This window comes from Vipera ursinii (assembly GCF_947247035.1).
Source record: "Vipera ursinii genome assembly, chromosome: 6".
Taxonomy (NCBI): Eukaryota; Metazoa; Chordata; class Lepidosauria; order Squamata; family Viperidae; genus Vipera; species Vipera ursinii.
Genome location: NC_139515.1, coordinates 258,358 through 273,245, shown reverse-complemented (window position 1 = coordinate 273,245; position 14,888 = coordinate 258,358). Strand labels below are relative to the sequence as shown.

The window sequence follows — 14,888 nt, the reverse complement described above, 5'->3', positions numbered from 1 at the left end:
TGATTCCATAGCTCCGGGGCGCCCACAGAGAAGGATCTCCCCCTGGGGGAGATATATATCTACTCTCCTATTAACAAAAAATATATCATCCCAGCTAAACTTTCCAATGCCTAGAGTAACCTTATCATTTAAGAAACTACCATTAGTCAAATCGTATCCACCTTATAATAATAATAATAATAATTTTATTTATATACCGCTAATAAAATACATAAGTCAATTAGGTAGGCGATCTCATCCGTCATCTCCTAAATTGAACCTTCTTTTAAGCCATACGAAACACTTATTCCAACTTATATTATATAGTGATTCACGTTTATCTTTTAGGATGTACATTAACCTGTCCATCTCAGCACAACAAAGAATCCTATTTATTATCAAATGATCAGGAGGAATATCTGGGTCCTTCCACAGTTGTGCAAAAGCCATCCTCGCTGCTGTTGAGACATGAACAAATATATACCAATCTCTCTTATCGATATTAACCGGTCTCATACCCAATTAGTGCAGGTTCGCGTCCCACCAGGCTCAAGGTTGACTCAGCCTTCCATCCTTCCGAGGTAGGTAAAATGAGGACCCAGATTGTTGGGGGCAATTAAGCTGACTTTGTAATAATGCCGCTTGGTGTGTGTGTGAAAGCCCTAATAAGCAGGCATATACATAGAATGAAGGCTACTGCTAAGCTTGTAAGCCGCCCTGAGTCTTCGGAGAAGGGCGGGATATAAATGGAATTAAAATAATAATAATAATAATAATAATAATAATAATAATAATAATAATAATAATAATAATAATAATAATAATAATAAATAAAATAAAAAATAAATAGAGGTCTGGCTGCATAGGAAAGCTCACGCCTGTTATTTCCAACAACCACTGTTTAATTTTTCTCCAATACCGTCTGGCATATGAACAGGTCCACCACTGGTGGAAGAAGGTACCCTTGGCCGAACAACATTTCCAGCATCTGTTAGAGGATCCTGGAAACATTTTAGCGATTCTAACGGGGGAGATACCAACAATAGATCATTTTATAAATATTTTCCTTAAAAGAGGACAGAGTCAGTTTCATGGTCTTATTCCATAAGTTCTGCCACGTATCAAGTTGTATTGTCCTCCCAATATTTCTCCCCCAGGCAATCATCGTGTCTTCTACATTCTCTTCCGCCATATAACTGGACAGAAGAAGATTGTATGCGTTAGAAATAAATTTTCTTTGACTACCCAAAAGGAGTTTATCAATTGTTTGTAATTGAAGAGCAATACCATACTCCTGTTTGTCTCTGGCAGTTCTAATTTGTATTTGGGCATAAGACCACCAGTCTATGTTGAATCCTCTAATTTGGAGATCAACTCTGGATCTAAGTCTCCCATCCTCATCCAACAAATCACCGTAGGTCCAATTTCTCTTTATATTGTGTACAGTCGGGAGGGTCACCACTTCATTCTATGTGGGCTTTGGGATTGGAAGATAAACTCCACCACCTTGTCAGTTTGGCTCAAGTCAAGACTCCAAATATCGGCACAATTTAAGCTGGAATGAGTAAGGCTTCCTCGCAGCATAGCAGTAACCTCAGGAGGCCATAACAGGCATCCGCTCACCACTCTGGCACCAGGGAGGTTCTTCAGCGTCTTCGTGCAGATTGCACTTTTGGCAGAGAGCTGGAAAGCTCCCCTCTTTTCCGCCGAGTTTTCCCACTCGGCAGCGGCTTCAAAGAAGCTTCAGTGAAGCCGTCAGGCGCAGCGACTATGTTGAGGTAGCTACTGCTCGACTTCCACCGCCATTTTTCTCCAGACCTTGTCTCTTGAGCAATGTTAGCTCCCAAAGTTGTGGGAAAACAGGATAAGCCTCTGGCTGCCTTTGACCTGCTCAGAAGGAGGAAAAAATACAGATGTTTGAAAGGCCGCAAGGCAGGACATCTGAGCAGATTCTATCCCTTCATGGCTTTCTTGAAATGCTGGCTTAAGCTTTTGAAAGCTTCTTTTAGGATCTGGCATTTTGAACCAGGGGAGCTGCTTCACTCTTACTACAATGCAGCAGCTGTCCAAAGATAACACACCACGATGAGTTCTTGCAAAGAGATGCTGGGTTTTGTGGCAGGGGAACACCAGCAACCACAAGCTGTGATCTGTAAAAAATCTTCCTCTTGCGTCTTTCCTTCTGGGCCTGCTTCCACTGGTCACCCACGGCTGTTGCAGCCAAAGTTGCAGCCTTAAGCTCTGGATTTTGGAAAGCAAAGTCTCACTTTTATCAGGGAATGAAGTGATACGTTAATATTCAAGAACATTTTCCTTCCGATGTGTTTTTATTCACTTGGAAACTTTTTTAAGGGTATCAAACAGGTCAAAGTTTTCTCCTTATAAACTTGTAAAGCATATCCCACTAAAATATATTCTTGATTTTTCTCAAGAATAATAGAATAAAAAAGAAACAGAATAATATGGTATAATGGGTAAAAGAAAAGTCAAGGTGTCAACCATACACAATACATACACACACACACATTAAATGAATTATTTGGCTCAACTAAAGCACAAATACAGTAAACACCAGAAGATATTTGATATTGTTAAAACCTGCACAGAACAAGAAAATATTAACTTGGGATGATGCAAGAGCTAAGATGTTGACTATTCTAGTTTTTATAGTACCCGTACCTAACAGGAGGTAGTTTTAACTGAAGGAAGAAAATTGTGTGTGTGGAGAGTCTGCCACGTTAGTTCCTATTTCACAGGAATTAAGAGAAAAGAACATCTGAACAGCAAATACATCAAGGTAGCTGTGTTCACATTTGTGCAAGACAGAAAATGACCTTTGATGCACAGGAGTGGTTCCACTGAACAATTCACTGACCTTCCTACACTGGGCTCCTACCTCAGCTCAGCTATAAGCTAAGCCAACATCCTCTTTCCTTTCTGCAGCACCTGGTTCTTTGCAATTACACAAGCCAGCATGTCACGCACATACGTTTTTAATGTGGAAAGAACCGTCTTGATTTATTTGTCCACTTGGAGTTAAGTCCATTGCTCCTGGAATGGAGTAGGATTAGTTCTTCCTCCACAAAGCTCCTCTTTGATTTGGTTGTTTGCTGCTCTGTTTAGTCCTGCAGTTTTTCTCAAGCTTTGGTAGATGTCTGGAAGTTCTGCAAAGCACATAAGACAGAAGCCAAAATCCTGAATTCCTCAGGGTGAACTTGATTTATTCAGAGCCTAAAACTCCACAGCGGCACAATCTCTTCCTCTTGGGAGATCAAAGCCAAGGACGAAGTTTCCACTGGGGACACCTGTGGTTAAGAAGCAAAGATCTTATTGGTAGAGCAGCATTTCTCAACCTCGGCCACTTTTAGAGGTGTGGACTTCATATGTGGACTTGCAATGTAACACTTCACCTAAGTTAAAAACACAATAAAATATGAATGTTAAAAAGATCTATATTCAGATACCGATGTCTAGGCCATCTAAGCCAGACATGTCAAACACAAGGCCCGGGGGCCAGATCCGGCCCGCGAAGTGGTTTCATGTGGCCCGCGAAGCCATCCTGGAAACAGTGAGGGAACGGCCCCCACTTCCTTGGCCCAGAGACCCTCCTTCTGCCAGAGACCCTCAGATCTGTCCCACTCCTGCCCAGGCCCCCATAGGCACCCTTGATGCGAACGATGTAGAGCTGGCCACGCCCACCCAGTAGGCCATATGCACTCTAGCCACGCCCACCCAGTAGGCCATGCCCACCCAGGCCACACTCACCGGTCCCCTGAGGGCAACCACAATGCTGATGCTGAAATTGAGTTTGACATCCCTGATCTAAGCATTGAAGTGGAGCATCGTTTATCTAAAAGAAATCAGAAACTGGATCGGTAGATGCCCTCAGCTTTCAGCCGGTGATGATGTGATCTACAGTTTGATGTGGGACCCCGCAGTCACACTGGGGGGAGGACACTGTGCCCCATTTATATAGTGAGTCCCGGCAGACTCCATGTGAGGTGCGAATCTGGTGAGGTCGTTCGGAGTCTGGCACATTTTGCGTGGGATCATGTATAGGTCTTCCTGCGCCACCCAACAGGTGTTGACTCATCACAAGGGGCTCCTGAGACCACGCACATTTTTCCTACAGAGCCAGAACGTTGATCCATAACTAGCCAAAGGCCAAGCCAGAGAGCTGGATTCAGGTACACCAGTAAAATTCCCTTTCTCTGAAAGGCACAAATATATTAAAGAGCACTTCCTGAACAGAGGCTACCAGGGTAGAAAGCAGGGAATGCCCTGAGCTACGTCCAAAATTTGGTCTTATTTTTTTTAATCGAGTTCAACAAAACCATTGCATCCTGTAGCAGAGATAGCACTAATCAGAGACAGGTGCAAAGAGGAAAGGGCTTTATTTTTGGCTCTTCCAGCTTCTGCTTCGTTATTATTGTTACTTTTTTTAATGTGGCAGCTAAGTATTGTTATTTTAACATCAGAATTTTGAAGGTATCCTTCCCACATTTCTTCTCACCCTTTTATACCCAACAACCTGATTGAGGCTGGTAAAACAATTGCACCGCTGGAGGAAAACCATGGAAACAACTTTGGGTTTCTGCTGCAATTTGACTAATGACCAACCAACCTTGGATCCTGGAGGTCATTTACATCAGCCCCCTGTTCATCATAGGTACTCACTACACAAAAATCCTGTGTTTTATTAACTCCTTCCTGAAATGGTCTGCTCTGCTGTTGAAATGGAGACTCCCCTTAGGAGACTCTTCCGAATGAAAAACCGTAATGGCTTAGAGAGAATTGTTTTTCTCAACGTTGGCAACTTTCAGATGGGCAGACTTCAACTCCCAAAATTCTCTGGCCAGCAGGATTGGCTTGGGAATTCTGGGAGTTGAAGTCCACCCATCTGAAAGTGGCCAAGGTTGAGAAACACTGGCTTAAAGACTTACTTAGGCATTGCCTGATTTATTTCAAACAAGGCCCACCTACTTGGCAATGGAAGAGGACTTTCTCCTGCATGACTCCCAGACTTTGGAAGACACTTCCTCGGGAACAGCCTCTCAGGACTTTTCTCCTGATATTTAGGAAATCTGTAAAAAATATCCTCTCTCCTGCCTGACTTTCAAGCATTCGGTAGCTTCGTATTTGTTTGATGGCTTATTTTATCTGCAGTTTTAATTTTTCACAGTATGTTTTGATGTAAAATTCTGGAAGACCTCCTGGGTGCTTCTCAGAGGGGAAAGGAGGGGTATAAAACCAATACTATAAAACTATTTTAAAAATTCAAATCAGCTTTTCTCCTTCTGGGAAATGCAAATACCGAAATCCTCAGCTATCACGAACCACTGACAAATCAACTGGCCTTGCACAGAATTCTGGGAATTGGAGTCCCAACTCCAGGGGGACAGGTTGGAGAAACCGCAATTAGACACCTGGTTGCACAAAGGTTTGGTCAGCAGCCATTATCTATATTGAGCTTTCACATTCAAACAGAATGTTTAGATCAGAGTTTCTGGGAAATAAATGTAGAAGAGGAAGTGGTGTTGACTTTGTGTCCTCTTGGTCAGCCTCTGGATGGCCAAATCAGGAAACTGAGTGTTGAACAGGATGGGCTGTTGGCCACTTTGGCCTGATCTCCCAGCTTCTCTGCCAGGTGCTTAGGATTCGCATTGCTTTGGACCCTCCGTGTTCACTTCCTCAGGATTTCGTTCTCCCACTGGTTAGTGCCTTCAACACTTTTTTGGGTAAATAGAGGTCGGCATTTCAAAGCGAGGTCAGCCTCCTTCCCTTCTATGTGCACGGAGAGGGAGGCCGAGGCCTTGGGTATGGCAAACGATCACACAAGGGACCAGTTGCTATGGTTGGGTTGCACTGAGGTTAGCCTAGATGTCTTCCAAACCCTCATTAGTCATATGGACACGCTGTAAACCCCATCTTTAAAAATGAACCTTGCTTTTAAATCAATTCATTCTGTGGTGGAAGCCACAGTGGCAGCTGAGATTCTGCTGATACGGCTTTCATTTGGCTCTTCATGAAAGCAAAGAGAAGCCTTTGGGGTGGCAAGGAAGAAAAGATATTAGGCAGAGGGGGGACATGGACTCCAGTTCTTAAGCCGAGTTGAATCAAACATAGTCCAGATGTGAGGAAATGGGAATGTGGGGGTCTTTCTCTCTGCACCCAACTTGCAAGCTTCAGATGCTGCTTTTAACAAAAATGGTGCATGGAAATGGGATGGGAATGGGTCCCTGGGTGCCCCCACCAAGAGGAATCTTGGTGTAGAGTCAGGATCTTCCCAACTGCAGGCCAAGATAGGAGGATTGAAGGAAGAGAAGAGAGCAGGATGTACGGGGGCATCAACTCCAAGGATGACTCGGGAGAACAAAAGGCAGAATTACAGAGCCGGAAGGGACCTTGGAGGCCTTCTAGTCCAACCCCCTGCTCAGGCAGGAAACCCTACACCATTTCAGACAAGGGGCTGTCCAATCTCATCTTAAAGCCTTCCAGTGTCGGAGCACCCTCAACTTCTGGGGGCAAATCGTTCTGCTGGTTAGTTGTTTGCACCGTCTGGAAATTTCTCCTGAGTTCCAGGTTGCTTCTCTCCGCGATCAGTTTCCATCCGTGGCTTCTTGTCCTGCCTTCAGGCGCTTTGGAGAACAGGTTGACCCCCCTCTTCCCCAAAGCACCAGAAGGCAAGACAAGAGGCAACAGATGGAAACTAGTCAAGGAGAGAAGCAACCTGGAACTAAGGAGAAAGTTCTTAAAAACTCAAGGAAATACTCAGAGATATATCTGCCTTGGAATTAGTCCAAGTTGAACTTATAGCTCAGTCAAATACAAGGAGTTGATTACAGGAAATGTTTTATAACATTTAGGATTAAGTCATAAAACACTTTATGATAATTTTTATGTCCTAAATTGTTTTACAAAATTTGCCAAATTTCAATTTCACAGGAATCATGGGTTCCGGGTTTTGGACACATTTTGTAAGTTAACACATTTGAGGTCTCTTGGCTGAAAACGTTTTGTTCTACAATGCAATGGCTTTCGCCCAGAAAATGGAAAGAGTAAATTAAAATAGTGAATTAAGGAAAAAGAAAAGAGAGAGAGAAAAAAATATAAAGAAGTGGATTCTGATATGTTACAGCAGTTACAAATAAATTTATAACGTAACCTCCATCTTTAAGATTACATCACCAAATCAATATTCATTTCATTTGTATCCCACATTTATTGTTCTTACAAATTACTCAAGGTGGCAAACATATCCAGTGCAGCTTCCTCCACAACAACAACCTTGTGAGGTGGGTTGGGCTAAGACAGAGTAACTGGCCCAATGTCATCAAAGCTGGCTCTCACGGTTAAGGCAGGACTTGAACTCACAATCTCCTGCTTTGAATTCTGAGGTTTTCATCTAAGAATTCTGCCTTGACTTAAGAATGATCGTGCTTCCTTCGTTGCCTGAACTCCAGACATATCAGCAGGTAAACTGAAACTGGTCTGACTTGGATGGGAGTTTACATGGAAACCCCCTTAATTTGTCCTCAGCCCTTCTGATTAGAATTTGGGGCCCCGTCTGAATAATCTGAAAATAACGGGCTTCAAGAAGTTATGATGTTGCTTTCTGATGTGGAGAAATCGGAGTGTCAGAGAATCCTTGCTACAACTGACCAGCTTTAACATCAAGCAGTTGCTTTGACTAATCAAAGAAGGATCAGAAGGCTATCCTTTCATGCGCACACCATCTTCTCATCCACCGATTTACACGGGCAGACCGCTCGGTGCACCCGTGGTAACCGCTGGGTCTAACCTGGGGAGGGCAGGCACTCTTAGGCTTTGCCAGCTGTCAAATGCCCCAGCCAGACGACCTGAAATCTGCCAACTACCTGAACATGTCAGAAAGGAAAGAACAATCCGGCTTGACTTTGTGGGCTGAGAATACATGTCAAGTTTGATAAAAGTCTGGCTAGAGAAGAAAAGAAAAAAGGGAGGGAGGGAGGGAGGGAGGGAGGGAGGGAGGGAGGGAGGGAGGGCAAAGAGAAATAAATAAACCCAGATTTGTTAAAAATGATGCCCTTGGATCTGAACTGCTATCAACATGCATACCTGTCCATCATGCCATCCCCTACTGGGGGCAGCGGCATTAGGAAAATGCAGAAATATTACAAAAATAGAGGCAAGGCAAGGCAAGGCGCACCTTGATGGTGATGACTTGTGAAATGCCCTCCTGTCACGGTGGCCTCTGTGGCAATCGGCCTCCATTTTATTCCCACAGCAACAATTCTGAGAGAGCTACGTAGGAGCTTCTCAACTTCTCAACCCAACTCCCCCTAACTTCAACTTTTAGTAAACTTATAGTGATTGTTATATATTGATCAACTCTGTCTAATATAAGCCATAGCCCTTAATTCTTCTCTGCTCTGGGCTGACTCCAAAGTACCTTCTCTGCAGACAGAATCCAGGAATTTTCAGACATTATGACTTTATTTGGAAATATTAGTCATGGATCAATTTGCTGATAATATGTCCTCAGCAGCTGTAGTAAACACCTGGAACAATGGGCACCCCTGAGGTTTCAATTCAAACAAATTGTTTCTTTTTTCACAACACAAAGTAAGTTGATTTTGAGCTTGCTTTTAGCTATTTTTTTAAGAAAAAGAAAGAAAATGTTCTTTTAAATTCCTATTCTAGCTATTCTAACTCCTATTCTACCACCTCTTACAATACTAAATAACACAGCATCAACACTATAGACCTTCAGGTTTCTAGGTTTTATAATATTTCCGGATTAAAAATGTTCATCTAACACCAAAAATGTCATCAAAAAAGTACAACAAAGAATCTTCTTTCTGCACCAACTCTGAAAACTTAAGAGTGCCCAAGGAGCTGCTGATCCACTACTACAGAGGAATTACTGAGACTCTCATTTCCACCTCTGTAACTGCCTGGTTTGGCACAGCAACCAAACAAGGCGGACACAGACTCCAACGGATAGTTAGGACTGCGGGGGGGGAGGGGGGAAACCCAACTGCAGCCAGCCTGCCTTCCACTGAGGACCTGTATCCTGCGCGGGCCAGAAAGAGGGCTGAGAAAATGTCTGCCTTTCCAGAGCTTTTTTTCTCATAGAATGCCCAGAACGGAGTTCCAGCACCTTTTTTGGATGGAACCTTGTAGAGTAGGCAAGGTGGGTTGTATGACATGTGTGAGTTCCGGCACCTTTTTCTTTTACAAAAAAAGCACTGGTATTTTCTTTCATTATGTTGATCGCAGCCAGTCCCATTAAGTAGTACTGGCTTTTTGGTTCTTTTCAGCATTGTTGTTGTTAGTTGCAAAGTCGTGTCCAACCCCTCGCGATCCCATGGACAACGTTCCTCCAGGCCTTCCTGTCCTCTACCGTCTTCTGGAGTCCCTTTAAGCTCACGCCTCCTGCTTCAGTGACTCCATCCAGCCTCCTCCTTCTCTGTCGTCCCCTTCTTCTCTTGCCCTTAATCTTTCCCAGCATTAGGCTCTTCTCCAGGGAGTCCTTCCTTCTCATTAGGTGTATTTGAGTTTCAACTTCAGGATCTGGCCTTCTAAAGAGCAGCCAGGGTCGATCTCCTCTAGGACTGACCGGTTTGATCGCCTTGCAGTCCAAGGGACTCGCAGGAGTCTTCTCCAGCACCAGAGTTCAAAGGCCTCCATTCTTTGGTGCTCAGCCTTTCTTATGGTCCAACTTTCACTGCCATACATTGCAACTGGGAAAACCATGGCTTTGACTATACGCACTTTTGTTGGCAGGGTGATGTCTCTGCTTTTTAGTGTGCTGTTTCAGCATTAGGTAAACAAAAATATTGCAGGAAAAAAATTACTGAATGACAATTTAGTATCTCAGATACAATATTTAGCTCCTTCCATAACAGAACTAGTAACTAAACTTTGTTTTCCCTACAAGTTGTTCAGTATGGTAAGAGCTACATGAACATCTACAATCTTGGAAGACCTGAATTTGTACACTCTTAAAAAAGGGACTAAAATAAAGCTTGAAGCTTGAAAAAGAGTACGATTAATCTCGGGGGGGGGGTGTCTTTTTGCTAACCTTTGAAGCTCAAAGAAAATAATGAAGCCTTGGTCTTAAAAATGTGAGTCTAGCTAAACGGTCAAAATGAGACAATGCAGAAGGCATACAAACCAAAACTCACTCTGCTGGTGAAATTAAAACAACTCAATAAATAGAAATGCCTCATTGACATAGATCAGCGTTATTAATCCACAGCAGGAGAGCAATTACACAGAATGCACACATTAATGAAGTAGAAATTTTGGCTCTAGCATGCCTGTTTTTCATGAAAAATATTTCTCAAGTTGTGTCATCTACTTATAAAGAGCACGTGTTGTTTCACTATCAGGATGTGCCTAGACCTCATGAAAGCCCTATATGAAAGGGGTAACAGCCAACACACAATAATTTTGAGGAAGAGGTTGGGGAGTCTGCATAAAATATGTAGTTTTCTGGAATGTTGCTGTATCACATAAAGCCACAAGCTAGAATATTGGTTTATTTCTCTCTCACTTCTCAATTCATTAGCAACCTCAATCCCTACACCCCTCAACAGCCCGACTGCTAGGAGGTTGGAAACGTCTTCAGAGACTCTTCCTCCTATGCTCTATTCCAGCAATCCAGAAAGTGGGGATCTAGTTCAGCTCAGCTCTTCTGCATTGTTTCAGCCTTTCTCTCCCAGATACTTCCTGGGCATTTTGCTGGAAGTTTCGCATAGAATTCGCACCAAGAGGAAGTGTCTACTCATTATCTAGTCTACAGTCTTTGGATCACGTTGATACTTGATGCTCAAGCTGCAACATTTTGAGTAATTTCACCTTTGACCTAGCACTATTTTGAGTTGTGAAAACCAGATGGATAATTAGAATTCAAAAGTTGGTTGCACAGATTGGTGTGATGTGTGGTCAAAATTAGTACAACACTTAATGAATTCAGCCATGGGTCATTAACTATCAACTGCTAAATATCATCTATCAGCTACATTTTGTGCACCAGGGGTATTACTGGAGAACAGCATAGGAAGCACCCATCCATCATGTAGTTGCCATCTAAATGTACCAGAAAAAGTTGGAAAGGGAGAATATTGCAGCAGTAGATTAAGTTATTTTCCCTTGTTCAAAAACAAACTATTGGAGATCAAGTAATTGCTATGATGGTAAACCTGCTAATCTAGTTTTCTCCTGATTTAACATCTAATTTTAGGCAGCCAGTTCCGCATAGATAAGTCCACATTTTCACCTGCTGCTGTGGAGGAATCTTGCTCCTGGGTGTGTGGTTGTGAACCAGGGATGCCACACAGGTGGAACTTTGGGTTAGAGGCCCAGCGCCTTACTCGACAGAAATGGCAGAAAGCCCTCATATTTAGTAAAGCTGATGTTCCTCATTTTGCAGCAAGGGAGCAATACGTGTGAACAATTCAAAACAGGGCAGGAGTTAAAAATCATCTAACTGCAAGATTAGGACCTACTCATCCTTGTCTGCATTTTCTTTCTAAGGGCTGAGCTTCAAAAATCTTTTTACTGTTTCTTTCCATTCACTTGTTGGGACTTATTTCCATTTCATTTTAAACTCTCTCACTAAAGAATAAATCCCATTTCAGTGGAAATTCACTTATTTTTTCATTAATCTCTATGACATCTATCAATCAAATCTTTCTTATGGTCATGGACCATCACGAGAGGGGTGGAATACAAGCAACTAGTAATTTAAAAACATTTTTAAAAGCATACACACAGAGACACACAGAGACACTGTTTGCTTCTTTTTTACAATCCTGTAGTCCCTTAATCTGAGGTAGAATCAGGGCAACTGAATGTTGCTGAGCATTTGCTGGCCGGTTGCCCTTTCTGACGCCTACACAGAGTTTGCGGCAGATGTTTTCTTTTCTTTGCGCCCTGATAGAGAAACATCTGTCGCTGCCGAGGATTGAACTCTCAACCTTCTGAGTGGGAGGCAAGAGTCTTCACCACTAGGCCACTGCACCACTTGTATACATACTAAACTTTAAAAAAAAACACCCTAGAAAATGGGTATAACCTAACTCTTACTTGTTTATATTCCACCCTTCCTATGTTGGTCTATGACTGTAATAAAGTTTTGATTGACTATAGTCTCATTTATTATTTTATATTCCACATTTAGTATTTGTCTTTGAAAAAAACGTTTGCTCTAACAATGGGGCACATCCCTCGTGATGGAGACGTGGGCTATTGGACGGTTGACCACAGTGCACACTGCACATCTGCACATCTGCACACTGGGCAACTCCAGGTAAAGCTGGAGTTGCTCCAAGCTTCGTTCTGAGGCAGCCGTTTCAGAAGAAAGTGTGAAACCGTCTGGTTTAGGAAACCGACGTGGCTGAAATCGGCTTGCTTGTACTTGGGTATTAGAGGCGCTGGGTTTGATTCCCCCCCCCCTCAGCTTTGATTCTCTGGGTATCATTTCTGTCACTTTATATATTTTGGAGAAATCAGCTGGATCTGAGATTGGCAGACAAAAAGACAAGAAAAAGCAAACAGAATGAAGCAGTTGTCTTATTTTAAAAGATTTCTTTGGGAAGCAAAATATGAAATGGAATCATTAACAAAATTAGCAATTGCCCTTATCCCTGGATTATCCTTAGTAATGAGAAAGAGATGAGGAAAATGCCCTTTTAAGATTTGCTGCCAAGAACAGCCCAGATGACAGACTGGAAAAAAAAAATCAAACCAAATTAACATGCCATCGCTTGTGGCTGAACCACTATACATCGCTGGCATTTTGCTTGTGTAGTGATTCCGTTGGTGTTTTGCATTACATGGCAAAATCACTGGTTTCCTCAGAAAAGAACGGGGTAATGTGCCAGATGGCGCATCTGGAGAGAAGAACAAGCAGCCTCAAATGATAAAAAGGAGGAATCCGATGCATCCTGGCTGGATTCCCAAAAGAAGACACCCCTCGCCGCTTTTCTTTGGAAGGAAAAGGTCATTCTAAATTCAGTCGTAAGGCAGGCAAAATCTTACGCTTTTAAGGCGGGCTGCATCTTCCCTTGTTAGGTTTAATGGTGGTGAACTCCAGCTCTGGAGTTTGATACCGGAGAAGCAGACAGACCTGACCGGTCCAGTAAGACGTGGATGGCGATGTTGCCCTCCCAGAGATCCGGCTTTCCAGCTCGGCTCAACAGCCTCAATGCTGTGGCTGGGGAGGGAACGCGGCTGCGCTAACGTTGCCTGTGACCAGAAACTGCCCCAGAGATATCCGTGCTTTTAGGTTAAATTGAGCTAAAAGTCCGAACTAGGCTGGTCAGTCCCTCCTTGATGTCGCCTCGAGGTTAATGACCCAGCCTCCCAGGGCAGGGTGACTCCGACAGCCCCGTCCTCTCGGAATGGCTTCAGGTGGAGGTTAGATTGTAGATGTTTTAACGGATCCGATCCTATTGTAAGCTGCCAAGTGTCACTGGGTTAAGGGGTGGGGTGACAAATTTCAAAAATAAATACACACTTTGTCTCCTTCTCTCTCTCTTTTGGGAACAGAAGCCAAGAAGGTGTTATACTAAGAGGCAGAAACTGTAGCTCATATTGCCAAGTTTATGCCTTTTAATGAAATGTGTTGGCTTGAAAAGACAACACCAGACTCTTCCTGATTTCTGGCCATCATAAGACTATCAAGGTTCCCCTACAACTGTTACAAAAGGAAAAACGGAATCCATATATTTTTGAGTCCTCGGTGCTCTCTGAGCTAGGACATTTGCCTGCAGATGTTACCTTAGCCAACAAAACATCTGCAAACAAACAGGCTACCTCAGAGGGCATCAAAGGCCGCACAGTTCAGCCCCGACCGACAGATTCTCTTTTATTGGAATCCGTGTTCTTGCCACATTCAACCCAAATGTCTGTACAGGAGAGAATCAACGTAAGGTTCCTGTCTTCTCTGCTTCTCCCTGATCAAGACTGCAGCTTTGGTGGGAAAGGTCCACGGAACAGCTGCCGCAAAGGTTGAGGTGCCACAGCCAATCGCTTAACTCAAAAGGGAACCATAACCTGTTTCCAGCACAAACAGGTTATGTTCTATGATGCCAAGCGTGAAAAACACTCCCCATCATTGGTTCCTGCTTTTTTCTGCCCTTAGCGCTACTCGTGACCCGGAATGGCATATTCAGAGATCCCACTGCTTCCTCGTTTAACTCTTTGAATGACTTAATTCCGTTTTAAATCTTCACTGTTAACAGCAGAATTTAGGCTGGACATTAAGCAAAGAAAGCAACCAACCGGCTCTTTTCTTTTTAATTGTTAATACAAATCGTTTGGGTACTTCCAAGGGCTGATAACCCCAGCAAGGACTTTGGAGGTATATTAATAATGGTATTTTTATTATATTTACTTAATTTACATTAAGTTAAGCTAGCTCATGGCTCATTTTGAGGGAACTATACAGTATCGTGTTTCAAGCTGGATATTGAAATATTTCAAGGAAGGAACAGGTCAAGTTAACCAATCTATTTATTTTAAGCCCAAATATTTTTGAATGAATTGCAATAGTCCCCATACTAGCATCCTTTCTACCGAATAAGGGACACAATCCAATTCAAATGCATCCTGGTCAGGCCAAACAGTACGTGGAACAGTAGATTGTGTATCGTGTATTTGGTGGAACTTTTACAGGAGTTGACCCATAGTTTATCTGCACTATGGCTGTGGAGCCCTGCAGTTTGAGAAATGAGTGAACAAACTCTTAAAAGCAGTTGCATCCTTACTCAGGAACCTGGGTGCACTGCAGCCTTCAAAATCCTGCCAACGTTCACCGCAGTGATAGCGACCTCAGCCATTTTGAATCAGATCACCAACCACACGAGGGTCACATAATCCTAGATTCCACTTCTTCCTTGGCCAGGTTACTGTATCTA

At 43.1% G+C, this 14,888-nt stretch overlaps 1 protein-coding gene across 13 annotated transcripts in view; it reads right to left on the bottom strand.

The window, feature by feature from the left end:
- ATXN10 (ataxin 10) overlaps positions 1-14,888 on the bottom strand; it is a 109,977-nt gene that overhangs the window by 39,104 nt on the left and 55,985 nt on the right. For 7 of the 13 annotated variants that reach the window (XM_083365872.1, XM_083365875.1, XM_083365876.1 and 4 more), the window contains exon 12: positions 2,969-3,143. The exons of 1 other annotated variant lie outside the window; for it this stretch is intronic. The gene's annotated coding sequence lies outside the window, so the exon portion shown is untranslated. Of the gene's footprint in view, positions 1-2,968; positions 3,144-3,192; positions 3,390-3,818; positions 3,830-12,249; positions 12,487-14,888 lie in introns of those variants that run through there. 5 more of the 13 variants (XM_083365864.1, XM_083365858.1, XM_083365856.1 and 2 more) reach the window with 5 other exon arrangements.